Source organism: Andrographis paniculata, unplaced genomic scaffold (assembly GCF_009805555.1).
Source record: "Andrographis paniculata isolate CXL003 unplaced genomic scaffold, ASM980555v1 Contig32END, whole genome shotgun sequence".
Classification (NCBI taxonomy): Eukaryota; Viridiplantae; Streptophyta; class Magnoliopsida; order Lamiales; family Acanthaceae; genus Andrographis; species Andrographis paniculata.
Window position 1 is genome coordinate 2,018,829 of NW_026137565.1, and position 15,802 is coordinate 2,034,630.

At 34.9% G+C, this 15,802-nt stretch overlaps 1 long non-coding RNA gene across 1 annotated transcript; it reads left to right on the top strand.

The window, feature by feature from the left end:
• Positions 1-2,527: 2,527 nt before the first annotated feature.
• LOC127247536 (uncharacterized) lies at positions 2,528-5,863 on the top strand. The gene is made up of 2 exons (XR_007837889.1): positions 2,528-4,314; positions 4,411-5,863. It is a non-coding gene; the product is annotated as an uncharacterized LOC127247536 (long non-coding RNA).
• Positions 5,864-15,802: the final 9,939 nt, after the last annotated feature.

Below are 15,802 nucleotides of genomic sequence, written 5' to 3' on the forward strand. Positions count from 1 at the left end.
CTTTATTCTTTATTTGGTTTAGAGATTTTGTGTTGCGTGTTGCTTAGTTCTCATGTGGTGCTCATTTGACCAACCTTGTGAATTGAGAAACCAAAGTATCCTTCTATCTATATCCTCTTCATCTCTCTTTCTTCCATCAAATTCCGCATCTTTCTATTTCTTTATTTTCTGTGGTTTGCGAGTTTCTGAATCATTCGGTTGCGTTCGCATCAAAGTGTGATTGAAAAAATGCCAGCTCTGAACTGCAAGAAAGTTGCAGAAGTTTTCTGGGACATGCTGGATTTTATCGAAGATTTATTCAGGATTTCATCAAAATCTCACAACCTATCACTGCTTTATTGTGTAAGGATACTCATTTTATATGGACATAAAAGTGCGATACGCATTTCAATGCCTCAATGAGAGATTAATTTCTTCACCTATTGTTGAAGCGCCTGATTGAAGTCGACCTTTTGAGCTTATATATGATCCAAGTGATAATGTAGTAGGCGTTGTGTTAGGCCAGAAACTGGAACAGAAGCACTATGTTATCCATTACTCAAGTAGGACCTTGGATGGTGCTCAACGCAATTACACTACTACAGAAAAGGAAATCTTAGCAATTGTCTTTGCGTTTGAAAAGTTCAAACCTTACTTGGTTGGATCTAGGACAATTGTGTACACTGATCATGCAACACTCAGGTATCTAATGGACAAGAAAGATTCTAAACCACATCTGATTCAATGCGTATTGTTATTTCAAGAAATTGATATAGTAATCAAAGACATAAAAGAAAGTGATAATCAAGTAGCCGATCATCTTAGCAGGCTACTTGCAGAGACGTCACCATCAAGTATAAATGAATTTTTTCCTGATGAAAGTTGTATTTTTTGCAAGGTACCACACCCTGGTGCGCAGATTATGCTAATTTTCATGCAAACGGTATTATGCCTTAGCATTTGGATTACAAAGGAAGGAAGAATTTTCTAAGTCTTGTCAATCATTATTTCTGAGAAGAACCATACTTATTTTATTTTGGAAAAAATGGAATCATAAGGTGTTGCGTGTCCAATTCTGAGATACCTCGCATTTTTCCTGAATGCCATGACTTATTTGTAGGTGGTCATTTTGCGATGCAACGCGCTGCTACTAAGGTACTCCAATTTGGATTTACTGGCCAATAATACACCTCGATGTCCAGACGTTTGTCAAGCAATGCGATGCATGCCAGAGATTGGGTACCATTACAAAATGTGATGAAATGCCACAAAAAAATTTTTTAGAAGTAGATATCTTCGATGTGTGGGGGATTGATTTTTTGGGACCATTCCCAAAGTATCATGGGAATACTTACATCCTAGTCATGGTGGATTACATCAGCAAATGGGTTGAGGCAATTGCTCTTTCCACAAATGACAGGGGTTAAGTAACAAGTTCTTTCAAAAATATATTTTCTCGAATTTTGGCGTTCCCAGGACTTTTATTAGCGATGTGGGTACACATTTTGTCAACAAGCGATTCGTTGCACTTCTCTCAAAGTAAAAAGTTCGCCACAACCTCGCGATCCCTTACCATCCACATTCAATGGCCAAGTCGAAGTTAGTAACCACGAGTTAAAGCCAATTTTGCAGATAATTTTTGGAAAAAACTGAAAAGATTGGTCTCTGAAACTGGATGATGCGCTATGGACATATCGCACAACATTCAAAATTCCAATTGGGATGTCGCCATACAGATTAGTTTATGGAATATCTTGCCATTTACCTCTGGAAATAGAACGTCGCGCATATTGGGCAATTCAGTTCTTGAATTTTGACATTTTACCCACGCAAGAAAAGATAAAGAAATTTTTGATGGATTTGGATGAGTTTCATTTCTTTGCATATAAAAACACAAAGATTTATAAAGAACGCATTCAATTCTACCCGGACAAGATGATTCGTCACAAACACTTGGAATGCATCTACAATTCGCGCCTACATTTGTTCCCTGGGAAATTAAAGTCATGATGGACTGACCTTTTTGTTGTGAAGGAAGTCTTGATCAATAGTGAGGTGTGGATCTACAATCCAAATTTCGCAGATGATCATGATGGTTTCTTAGAAAATAGAACGTGTTTAAAGAATTTTCTGGAAGGATGGTTCGCGATTAACAAGAATTACCACCAATATCCACAAATCCATCCATTTAAGTTGCATGAAGACGCACGAACATTCAGTGCAAGAAAGGAAGGCTGACACTGATCAAAGAGTATCCTTCTCAGTATCCTTAAACTTTTCAAATTTTAAATTCAGTTACATGTTTTTCTTTAGTTTATCGTGTGCGTAGAATGAATTTATCGCATTCTAGAGTAAATTTACAACTTTGTAGAATATAATCTAAGATCCTAACTTGCACGAATCATGAGGCTATCCTCGCGACACGATCATCATAACTAAAGCTTTGGAAATTATTTTTTTGACCCATGAACTCCCTGAATTTCTAAAAATGCTGCCAAGCCCCTTACAAGCCTACAACCTTTCATTTCCCTCCACCCGTGACAAAAAACCTACAATTTTCTCTCTCTGTAAAACTTCCTTTGTACGACATCTTTTCAAACTCTGTAAATTGAGTGAGTTCGTTATGCCCAATAAAAAAACTACACTTCATTCATGCATAACAAGGTACGATCACTCAATTTCATGGATCAAATTTGCATTAAACTACATGTTTTCGATCCTAGTATTTTTCATGTCGATCGAATAGTTTTTTCTCAAACTCTGTGCTCAATGTGCATTTGAACTGCCTATTATATTCTTTTGCAAGTTAAACCTATTAAGGTTTATTTGTTTTGTCCTAAGAAACTTCATTCTATTTGGGAAGGATTTAGATTCCCATACTTAGCTATTTCTAAAGTTCCTATAGGATCCTTGTTAGAATATGCGAGATTCCTTCGCTCTGAGGAAGCCCTAGCCTACTTGGGTTTTGCGCTATGAAGAGGGAAGCGTTGGTGTCCTAAGAAATTCAGAACCAAAGCTTTGGACCTAACCCCTCTCTCGCAACCTTACGATTTTAACACCACCCCTTTAGAATCTATTGATAGTATTAAGAATTTCTGTCCCGATTATTTTGTAGGGGTTTGCACACCATAGTTTAAAGCAATAGAATAACAAATCCAAAAGCAACCAGGCTATTCGCACAATTTACTAGTTGTGGCGTTTGCAAACATGCGGAAGGATGTACATAATCTAAGGAGAGCTGTAGCGATTTATAAGGAGGAAAGGAAAAAGAAACCACAGAAGAAATTTGAGGAACTTGACAAAGAATTTGAAACGAAGGTCGCGAAGTTAGCAGATCTAGCAGCTGGAAAAAGGTATTACCACGTCTCGTACGGTTTTATTAGAACCTTTGCCACCAGCTGCGTTCTACAAAAGAAAACAGTGCTTGCGTGTGACTTAGAATTGAGCGGCGCTATAAGGGCTGTCTGCCGACCTTTATCACGAGGAGCCAAACAAGTTCTCAGAGGACTATCATCCTTTGGTGGAAATTGAACGCAACCAGCTGCCGCTTGTGTATTGATGGATTTCACCTGATATTTTGGTTAAGTACATGGAAGAACAATTTGACCGCGTGCGATCCAAGTTTGAGTTACCAGGCGAGTGTGAATTGGAGTTGGAGGAGCAGAAAAAAAATATTTACGGCGAGATTGAAATGGAAACTATGAAGGCTGAATTAACCAGGGGAGATGCAGAAAAAGCCGCAAAGCTGGCGATGGAGGTTAATGCTTTTGACCCAGCATGTTTTGTGAATGTAGCCCCTTTTGCGCAGCACGAACTCCTCAGATCCAAGAGCCATATAATAGAAAGGGGTTCGACTCAATTTTTTAACGAAGAGCTAATCAGCTAGGCATCAAAGAAAGGATTGCTGCAACTGCTCGCGAATCTAGTGGAGTATATAAAATGTGGAGATTCTCAGAGTTTTACGCCAACCTACATACCGAGAAATGAATTGATAGTGTCTACGTGCGAGTCAAGAGAATAGATGCTAGTCCAAAGGCAATAACAAACATTTATCACTGAGAGAGATGCTAGACCTCCCATACAAAAAGTCCCTGGAGTCCTGTGAATCACTGGATTCCGCAATCGATGAACAATTAATGTGACTATTTTCTGTTTTTGCAAGGAGCTGCACCATTGAGCCAACAATAAATTATCTTGGAAAATCATCAAGGGAGAATACAAGCCATTGATCAAATGGGCTGCCACCAGGAACTACTGCATGTCGCATTTCATAAAGATTGGAGCAAAAAACCTATTCGTGGTGGCGAAACTCATGCAATCAACCAGTAACCATTGGTGAGCTAATTTGCCATGACATCTCTACGCGTCTGGATTCATTTATAGTCGCCCTAGTGCACGGCCACCTGATTATAGAACTTTCCTACGTTGTAGTCGAAATCCCAGTTGAACAAGCACTAGTTGATCTGCCAACATCATCACCCCTGGAATTCCACCACCGATGGCTCTTATCGATGAACTTCCCACTGATGCTGAAAAGAAAAACACCAACTTCAGGACAAGCTATGTAGCTAAGGAAAAAGAAGGCGAAAAAGGCTGATTTACCACTTGTTCTTCCCTCTCTATTGCGAAGGCTGAGTAGTAAGGAAATGGGAGAAAGTTCAGAAACATAATCGGATGATGAATTTGCAGTAGTTGAAAAACCATCGTCGTTGCAGCCCAAGGAAAAAGGAAAGGGAAAGATGATAGAAGCCGCCACCCGTATTTCCGAACTTGTAGCAGTAGCCACCCAACGTAAAAAAAGAATAGTTATTCAAGAGCCATCATTACAACCCCTCAGTCAGCCATTCCTAGAGCCTGTTCGTCCAAAGCACCAATATTAATCCTAGGAATAGGATGATATGTTGACCTTCAAACAACTGGGGATGGACGACAAGGATCTCTAGCCACCACCAGCTCAGCAGGAAATAGTTACCATTTCACTGCCCATGCAAACCATTAGCCATGACACTTAGGAAGAAACATCACAATCACCATCTGAACATGGAGATTCCTTGGATGATTTTGTGGTAGAGGCAAGAAGGCTTGAGGAGGAAGCCAAGCGCCAGGAGCAAGAAGCAACACACCTTGCAGAATTAAGAAAGAAGGAGGAGTTGGAGGCCAAAAAACGATTGATTATGCAAAAGAAGAAGGAGGCCAAAGAAAGGAAATAAAAAAAAAAGAAAGAGGAAGAGAGATGCGAGGCCGAGAAGAGAAGAAAATTTGAAATTGAGATGAAGTCCTGATGATTGAAGCTCAAATCGTGGCTACCTTTGAAATAATGGAAGAATTCTTTGCTTGGTGGGAGGAGAAAGATTGGTTGGCAAGCGCCTATGAACAAGTCGTGCAAGATATTCGCACCAAGGAAGCATATCAGCGCGTGCGCGAAGAAGAGGAAGCGGCTGCTACTTACATTTCTATGCCCATCATCATTTCGCCAACTGATGAAACTCAAAAAATGCAGACAACATTCCCCTATTCCTCGCAACTAACTCAAGGAACGGACATAGATGTGGATATTACTGGCTCGCAACCAAAGACTACAACACATGCGCTAACCCATGTGATGTATCATTGTAGGCTCAACTGGAGGGACTCAGAGGCGAGGTCAATGATTGAAAGAATGGTGTGAACACCAGGCTGAGGATGATGAAAATAGACCTCTCCATGCTAGTCCAATATTTCCGGACTTGGCTTGGGTATCCCCAATGATTGATAGTAATCCTTAAATTGAATTTTCGAAGTACCACACATGTCTTTTTGTATGACTAGATTGATCTTTTTGACAGTGTATCTAATTGTCCTATCTTAACTGTGTGTCTATGACTTTAATCGCATTTAATCCTTATGATGTTGTCTCACGAACATGTTAGAGATTAGTTTTTAAAAACTTGCAAGCATGAACTAAGTAATTAGAAGCTGAAATTGTTCAATAATTAGGATAATTTTCAATGTAAGTAATTACTTGAGTGATTGAATAATCAATGGCCCATCGTTTCATTTTATCCACACTTAGTTGAATTGCATGTGACCTTTTTTTTTGCATCTACTGAGTTGTTTTGAGAAAACATAGCATCTTTTCTTTTTTTAAAAATGAGATCAATAGACAAGGAACACGACATGGGATTTGTCTTATGTGGCCAAAAACTGAAGAAAGCAATCAGATTGAGAGAAATGCGCAATGTCGCACTCCAATCAATTTTGAAATATAATAAGCGATAAAGAAAGAAAATAAACATCAAAGCTTAAATAAAAATATTATCATTGAAAATGATGTCTGAAAGGTGTTGCCACCGCTAAGCTAAAAATGCTTGTAAAAATCCCCTTTGGCGAAATGAGTTCCAAGACTCGAGAGTATTTGATACACAGTTTGATTAGTCTAGCGAGGTAAAAGTTTTAAGGATCGTGTTGATTCACTAAGATTCTTCCTAAGCACCATCGTAAAACTTTTCTAGAAAATCTCTTACTAGCACGAATATTTCGTTAATTATACTTTTGATTTACTTTATTTAGGGACGAACAAAGGCTAGTGTGAGAAAGTTTGATAACACTAATTTTGGACATATTTTCCTAGCAATTTCTATAAGCATTTCTCGTGATTTGGGACTGAAATTGATATAATTTGTACTAAAATTTCCTGGTAAATATGTGTTGTGTCCTTTCTAGTACGACTTGATGTGCCAGGATAATTTTGGAGTATTTCAAATGTGAAAATAAGAAAAATATTATGTATTCCAAAGAGGATACATGCGAAAAAAACAAGCCGGGTGCTAGATCACTTAGCTGCGTCACAAGGAAAGAAAATAAAGAAAGGCGAAGTCAACTGTATGATAGAAGAGAACATAATTGACCATGACCTCAGTCTTACTCCGTGTCAAAAGCCATCTTAGCGATTGATTACAAATCAACATCTACAGGATTGGACGGTGGAGAGTTAATTCACCAGCTGTCAGTGGCATATATCACCTTCTAGAAGTTAAGTCAACGCCTATAAATAGGACCCAACTCGGAGCTCATTTATCAAAATTCATAATCTAAAAATCGTATTTCGTTGGAAGAGAGCTTAAGTTGTAAGGAGCTCTAGACGCTAGACGCGGGTGGTTGATAGCACTCATGACAGGAGTCACGTGCTAGCCACCTGTTCCATTTAAATTCTGCACTTAGATAAATTTGTAAGCTTTTTAGTGTAACGCACATTCAATTAGTAGTTAAACTCGCAAGGGTCAATTCCCAATTACTCGCAATGTTTAATTTCCTTTAATACTTAAGTAATAAAATATCATATTTTTCCATCGAACTCTCACTCATGGATGACATAAATGCGGAATATCAACTCGCGACACACCTTAAGATAATGAGATTTGAAACATATATAAGTTACACAATCGAATCTAGTTAGATGAATCTGAAAAGAAAATGCACTGCTAGATAGACTTAAGGTGCTCACGTGAGCACCTCGCGTGCAATTTGACTTAGAAAAATATAATAAAAGGTAGGTGGCAAGCTAGTTAATTGATTCATCAGTCGGGAGTATTGAAGAGAATGGCTTGCAGAACAATAACACATGTATCTAGCGATAGATCATCGGCTCAATAATCAATAACTAGTACAACTTTCTAGAGTACCTATAGATCTAATAATCTCTAAATTGTGAGGTGTATTAGCAAGCAGATATTTCTCGTGTTCATTTTCACGCAACACTCCATCGTACAAAGTATATAATATATCGCATTAACCTTCATCTACCATTTTTATTCAAAATTTCCCTTACACTTATGCCTGAGTCTGACCTGACACTCACCGGTTGAAATGAGAAAATTCTATTATTTGATGAGAAGTTTTCGGCTACAACGCAACACACACAAGAATCACATTTTAGAATCAAAACATAAATTTCAATCATCAACCTTAGATGGACAAAACAATATCACTGGTTTATTTGTTTGGTCAGTTTGGATGAACCGTGCGAATTTTCTCAAATTTCAAGTCTAAAAATGGATTTACATTTTTTATCGTTTTGGTATTTTAGGGTCAGAAGTGAGTAATTATCATTATTGTCTTTTAATTATAACTCAAGAAAAATATATTCCATAAATTTTACTTTTTTATGATTTTCATCATCCATAGCACAATCCCACTCCGCATGTGTGAGATTGTATTAGTCATGAACTTGACGCGCCACTACAAAAAAATAATATATTTGTAACAGAATTCCGTCCCTAAAATTCACGTAGCTAACGTAATTTCATTCCTAATTCCGTCTCTAATGTCATTAGTAACGGAAAAAGTAAATTTAGAGACAAAAATAGTTTTGTTACAAAAATGTTTTTTTCTTGTAGTGCGCGTCTGCATGATAAAAATCCCAAAAAAGTGAAACACGTGGGGATATATTTTTTCAGGATAATATTTAAAAGACAAGAGTGAAAATTGGTCCTATGTAAGAGATATTTATTACTCCCTCCGTCCCATTTACCATGTTCACTTTTCCATTTCTTTCCATCCTATTTATTTTGTCACTCTTTTTTTTGGAAAAGAATTATACACTTTAATCTTATTTTAAGATTTTAAATTTATAATTTTTTAAATTTTAATTAGACTAATTTATTATCTTAATATTGATCTATAATTATTTTTCACTACAAAAAAATAGTATATTTGTAACGGAATTTTGTTCCTAAAGTTCACGTAGCTAACGTAATTTCATTCCTAATTCCGTCTCTAATATCATTAGTAGCGGAAAAAATGGATTTAAAAACGAAAAAATCCTGTTATAAAATTGATATTTTTTTGTAGTGTTTATTATACAATAATTATTTTCACTAATATATTCTTAATTATTTACTAACTATACTCCTTATAAATTGTCGTGTATACACTAAAACAGACTGATAATCGGATGGATGAAGTATAATTTTCCCTAAATCTATGTGTCCCATAACATTCTTGCTAAAATAAAAAAATATATATATTTATAAGTTTACACAACCAGCTACTCTAACAAAGTTGCGAAACTATGGTCTGAAAGAGCAAATTTGACCACTGAGCACTACAAGCCATCAACGAGGGACGGAAGTTCCTATTTAAGGCCAACGAGTTCTTTTCTTAAGTGATCAATTTTGCTCTTCTTTACTTTCAAACCAAACACAAGACTTCCCTACTCCCCACCCTATTTCTTACATATATATTGTTGCATTTTGTCTATATTGTGCAATTTTTAGCCTACTTAAATCTATGTTCACCGGAATTTTACAATTATTACATTAGAATACTTAATGAAAGATAGTTTATATAGCAAATGTAAATTGAATAGCATGTGCATAAATCTGAATGTTTTGTGCTTGCGGTTATTGTTACTTTATACTCCACATGCTATTACAATTTTTCAAAGTGAAAGCAACAACAATTGTATGAAATTTTATATATTTATAGTTTAGATACTTATAAAATGGGGGAGTTTAATTTTGAATGGAGTAAAATTTTATCTATTACTTCAATTATTTATTATTTACGAGCAAGATGAAACCGTGCAGGCATAAGAGTTATAATTCTCGGTGGCATGTTGGGAAAAATTAACCCAACAGAACTCTGATGCTAACCTGAAAATGTTCGATAGTATTTTTCAATATTTGCCTTTCATTTATCGATTTAGACTACCATGTTGGATTTACATTCTTATTTTGACCAAAACTCATGATTAAAACTTATAGTTGTTCAAGTTACATAATATTGGAATAAGTAGTGTACCATATCTACTTTTTCCCTAAAACAATATATATATATATATATATATAAAGCTTTGAACAATTGAAGAAGTATAAGTAATATTGTCTTCAGGGGCGGAGCTACGTGGGGACCCGGGAGGTCCGTTGCCCCTTGACACCGGTGGTTTCTGGTGAATCTCAAAGTCAACTGCAGCTGGGAGAAGAAAAAATAAATTGCAGGCCCCCTAACTACAATGCTAAAACAACAAAGACAAAGGAAAAAGAAAGAACCGAAAATAAGAAAAGAAAAGAATGGCAAAAAAAAGAATAAGAGGATGAGAGTTGCAGCAAGAACGAATAAAAGAGAAAGAAAGAACTAATATAGAAAAAAGAGAAAGAACTAATATGGAAGAAAAAAGAAAAGGATGAAAGAAAGAAGAAAGAAGAAAAAGTAGGAGAAGAAAAGAGAGAAAGCGCATGGAGCGGCGGTAACTGGAAATTTAAAGTTACATCAATTAATTTTTAAATAATTAATAATGGTTTATATATAAAATAAATAGTGATTAATATATTTATGATTGTGTTTGATGGTGAGATTTTTTATTATTTAAAAAATATCAATTAAATATTTAGTTTTTTATAGTCCCTCCGTCCTAGAAATTGTGTCCACATTCTTGTAGATACTAAAATTTATATTTATGTCAAGAATAACTAGTTAGTGTAATTATATTATTAGAAAATGAATTTAAAAAAAAAAAAAAAAAAGCATAAATTACCCATAAACTTATAGAGACCCACGTGGTTGTGCAGTCCAAAAGTAGAAAATGACAGAAGTGTAATAAAAAATAGTACACTTATACATTTAGATACCACAATCTCACATAGCTACAACTTAACACATATTCTATTTCAATACATAAAAAATATGCCAAAATTTAAGATAAAATATTCCCTTCAAACCATGAAAAAACACGCTAAAATTTTCTCTCCAATCCATGTCACATATTGCTTGAATTAAAAGCCAATAAATACAACAATCAATATGAATTTTTACACCATTTCTACTTAACACAATCAAGCCACGTTAAATCACTAAACACTTCTTACCTCAATGACCAAAAAAGTTCTTACCACTATAGAATTGAACAAGATGGTTAAATTTTTGCTCGGAACATGCGTCGAAGGATTGAAGCTGGCCAATGGAAGATTAACCGAAATAAAGAAATTATTCAACTTCTCCGTACAGACAGTGTGAAGACATTGGAAAACTGCAAAATAGCAAATTGAAAAAGGTGACGCTGTTAGTATATATAGGACGAAACATGTGGTCTGGAAAGATAAGATGATACTAAATTTGAATGAAATAGAAAGTTTACCGTTGATACAAAGATCTTCTATTAAAAATATGGAAAATGGCCTACAAACATCAAAATCAACTGTTCACATATGGATAAAAGTGAAGCATATCAGACCGCGTACAAGTGCAATCAGGCCAGAGTTGAGTGATGCTAACAAACTCGCAAGGTTGTGTTTTTCAATACAAGCCCTAGATGTTCATAGGTGTATTAAAACGCATCATTTCAAAATATGCATAATGTAATGCATATTGATGAGAAAGGGTTCCATATGACAAAAGCCACACATCGATATTACTTGACCCCTATGGAACATGATCCACATAGAGCTTACAAAAGTAAAAAAATCATCACAAAAGTGATGTTCATGATCAAGATGGGAATTTATTGTTTGATGGCAAAATTGGGAAATTTTCATTCGCAGAACAAGTTCTAGCCAAAAGATCAAGCAAAAATTGAGTGGCCGGCACTTTAAAGACTAAACCAATTCAATCTGTGACAAAGCAGGTTACAAAAAGCTGTTTGATTAACTAGGTAAACTTTATTTGCCAATATAAGAGATATGGAATGTGAGAAAACATAACGTCGATATCTTATATTCTCTTCATTAGAATAGAAGATAACTGGTTTATCTAATTCACTGTTGCATTTCAAAATAACAGAATGTACGTAGGCTTATGTATGCAATTTATTGGTCTATTTTCTATATGCGGATTATCCCAGCCATAAAATAGAAGTGGCCACCAAAATTTTCAAAACACATATTGATACAACAAGACAATGCAAAACCACATATTGTTCGTGCATCAAATGCAGATGGTTTCAACATAGTTCTTATCCAACAACCACCGAACTCTCCAGACATGAATTAAAATGATCTAGAATGGTTTCGTGCAATTCAAAGCTTTCAAACGGAAAAATCATGCAAGAATGTCACCGAACTACTGGATGCTATGGATTCCAGCTTCAAAGAATTGACACCACAATATTCAAATAAGATGTTTTTAAGTTTACCAAATTTCATGATTGAAGTAATGAAAGTAAAAGTAGGAAACTCTTACAAGCTCCCGCATATGAAAAAAAAGAGTTTGTTGATAGTTGGGAATCTCCCAAATCAACTAATTGTTCTAATGCAATTAGTGCATGAATATATTCAATATCTAATGGAAAAAGGGGGCTGCCAATGGAATTGAAAATGTTATATATGGCCTAGGTTATTAGATATAGCAATATATGAATGATAAAACTTTTGTAACTACCCAAAGGTTACTACACCTGTGAAAATAGATCAAAGTAAGTTATTTTGTAAATGTTTTGTAAGAATGATTTTTGAAATGATGAAGCAGTATGTAATTAGCCACATAATGTGAATTTTATATGATGAAATGAAAGCCAAAAAATGTTTGTTTTCCAAAATTTAACTCGAGTTCATGCTTAATAAATTGATTTCATAAATGAAAACATATTCACTTTGAGTATATGTAAAAGAATCATTGTCCAAAATCACATGCACAATCCAATCCGAAAATAATAGAACACTTAGAATGTTGAAAATCAAGGCAATCGACAATAACAAGACATATAAGGCATTAACGAGCATGTGAAAATATCGGTAATTCTAATCAAAGCCAATCGAAAGCAAAATCAAGCTCTAACAACTTATTCAGACAAGAATTGCAATATACTTATATTTTAATCCAACAACCCACAGATATGACAAAAGTTTGATTTAGATCTCACAAACTTCCTCTAAAGGGATGTGTTCGTAGGGACGGTCGAAATAGGTAAGTGGTAGGTTCCACATCGTACTCGTGCTCGTCCTCATCCTCTGAGTCGGGGACAAACTCGAGCACAAACTAGATATCGCTAGCTCCGGTAATGACTCCGACACCCCCTTCCTGCCTCTAGTCCTTTACCAACGAACTTCGAGGATAAAGAACAGTTGCAGGCATGGTTTCGAAAATTGGAGGACTGACGTCGAGATCAAGTATGAGATCAAAGGGCTCCTCTAAGTCCAATATCGAAGTGTGTAATGTTTTGCCAAAAATGGAAAATGACAAATTAAGTGGGATGGATGAAAATGACAACGTGGACATGGTATTTGGGACGGGAGAGTATTAAATTAAAATATTATTTTTATATTAAAAAAATTATATCAATACATATTTATGTTGTATCATGCAAATATTTAAATTTAAAATTTTCTATTTTTAAACCCACAATCCAATTTTTTTTTATATAATTATATTATTATATAACAATTAAAAATAAATAATAGACTATTTAAAATAATTAACATAATAAAATTTAGTACATTCACTCGAATTTTTTTCAACCTTCAGCCCCCCAATCAGATGGTCTTGGCTCCGGCACTGATTGTCTTATATATTTATTTTTCTAATATAGCACCATTTTTTTTTCTAATATATTGTTATCGTATTTTTGGTTTTATTTTGCATTTTTTTTTTCTAGTTTATCTCATGTTTATGTGATTTAATATATTTGAGTTTTTATTCAATCAAGAAGTCGAGAAATAGTAGAAGTGCTCATTTTGTTCAATAATATGGTGGAAATGTTTTGTATAAATAATCTAATTGTAAGTTGATATGGATATTTATGTACCTCTAATTTTCGTTTTTCATACGAATTCTTACCTAAATTAAATACTCATGCGTGCTATGCTAATCTACAATTAAAGTTGTCTAAAACTTGATATAAGTAATGTAGGTAAGATAATTGAAATATAAAAATTTAAGACACTTTTTTAAACAAGCGCACAGTAGAACATTTTATAAGTATATTTTGCACTATACTACTATATGTTTAATTGCTTCAATTTTGATATGATACTCAATGTCTTCAATGGTTGTGGGTTGTGTGTTTCCATAAGTTATGTGCTATTGACAAATAGAGATGAAAGATGAAAAAATTTCAAAGAAAATAGTGGTGAATGAAGTAGGAGTTCAACTATATATAATAGAATACTAAGTTGTAGAAAGATAAAACATACACATAAGTTTAAGGTCTTTGCTATGATTTTATGAGTTGTACTACTTTGTTTGTTGTGCATTGTAATTAACCCTATCCCTATATTGTTGCAATAACATACCTTTCATTTCTCCTTTTCCTATTGTGGAAGCAAAATGAAAAGAAACAAAACAAGACTCATCACAAGTGTTTGGCATCATAAGTTCTATATGAAGTAGCACACCAACCAAATAGAGAAAAAGTAGATGTCAACTATCTTATACCCTACAATTTCTACCCACTTAATTTAGTATTATGCTTTAAATATCTTTTTGGGTACTTTCAGTGAAAAATAAAGAAACTACACCCATCAAGTTCTATGCTACTTAATGGCTCCACCTCAATATGGTAGCAAATCGTCAGTTCGATGCAATCCATCTTTAGGTAGGTGAGATGACAATGCAAGTTGGACATACAAATTGAATAAAGTGTTCAGCTACATTATTTGGCAGCATTGGAACATTTGGGAGTTACTTGGTACAAACTTCTCTTAGCATATGTAGATAGAAATTTTGAGGGTTGTATACTGCTGAGACATAAAACATGTACATGTACAACTAGTTGCATGGTAAGTTTAAGCTAAAAAAATAAAAAAAAACATGACATGATTCTCCATAACCTCACGGTGAAATAGACCAACCTAGTTGAGATGCATCCATAAGATGTATGGAGAACAACCTAGCTTTTTGTATGAACTATGGGAGAAAGTGATACTACTTTGATTGCTACCAATGTTTCCTACCACAAAATAAATATTTTCGTCAAGATAGGTGAATTTTTTTAGAAGAAAAAAAGAAAATCAAGTGCACAATAGGTAATTAAATGCTCAATGTACATACACTATATGAATAGGTCTTAGACTGTACTAAATTTAAAAAATAATCTAGTTGTAAATTAGCACAACTTTTTGTGTTATAGACGGGGAAGAGTCTATAAGACGTGTTTGTTTGTAGTATCCTGATTCAAATTCTACTATTCACACTATTCCTATTATAAAATAATGTGCGAATAATTAAAAATCAAATAGACCATATTAGATGAGTCGAGGGTATTCTCTCTATAAAGTAGTACTCCGGTAGTGCTTCCGGTCGCTAGCGTACTACTTTCAAAGATGATATGGCTTTTTTTCTCCAAGTAGAGTAGCACCTCAAAACTTCAACAATAGAGTAGAAACCACAACATTGTAGTTTCCTATGACAACTATATCATTAACATATACTAATAGATAGATGAGTACAAACTTTCAATAAATAACAAATAATGATATGTCACCAGCACTGCAAGAAAAAACCAAGAGTGAAGAAAAAGTGCCAGAGGCGATGATACCTAGCCAGAGAGGCCAAACGAATACCATAAAGAGTTTTCTTAAGACAACAAACATGATTCAGATACAAGGGATCAATGAAGCCAGGTGGTTGCTCCATAAGGAATGGCTTAAATAAATAGCCATTGAGGAAAGCGTTTTTAACATTAAGTTGATGTAGGGGCCAAGAATGCATGATAGGAAGGTGTAAGAGAATGTGGACCGTGGATGCTTTTACGACAGGGCTAAAGGTATAAGCGAAATCAAACCCGGGAAGTTGGCTGAAACCCTGAGCAACGAGGTGCGCCTTATATCTATCAATAGAACCGTCTACCAAGAATTTTGTGCGATGGACCTGTTTTGAGCCAACTACATTGGAATTAGGTGGTCTAGGGACAAGA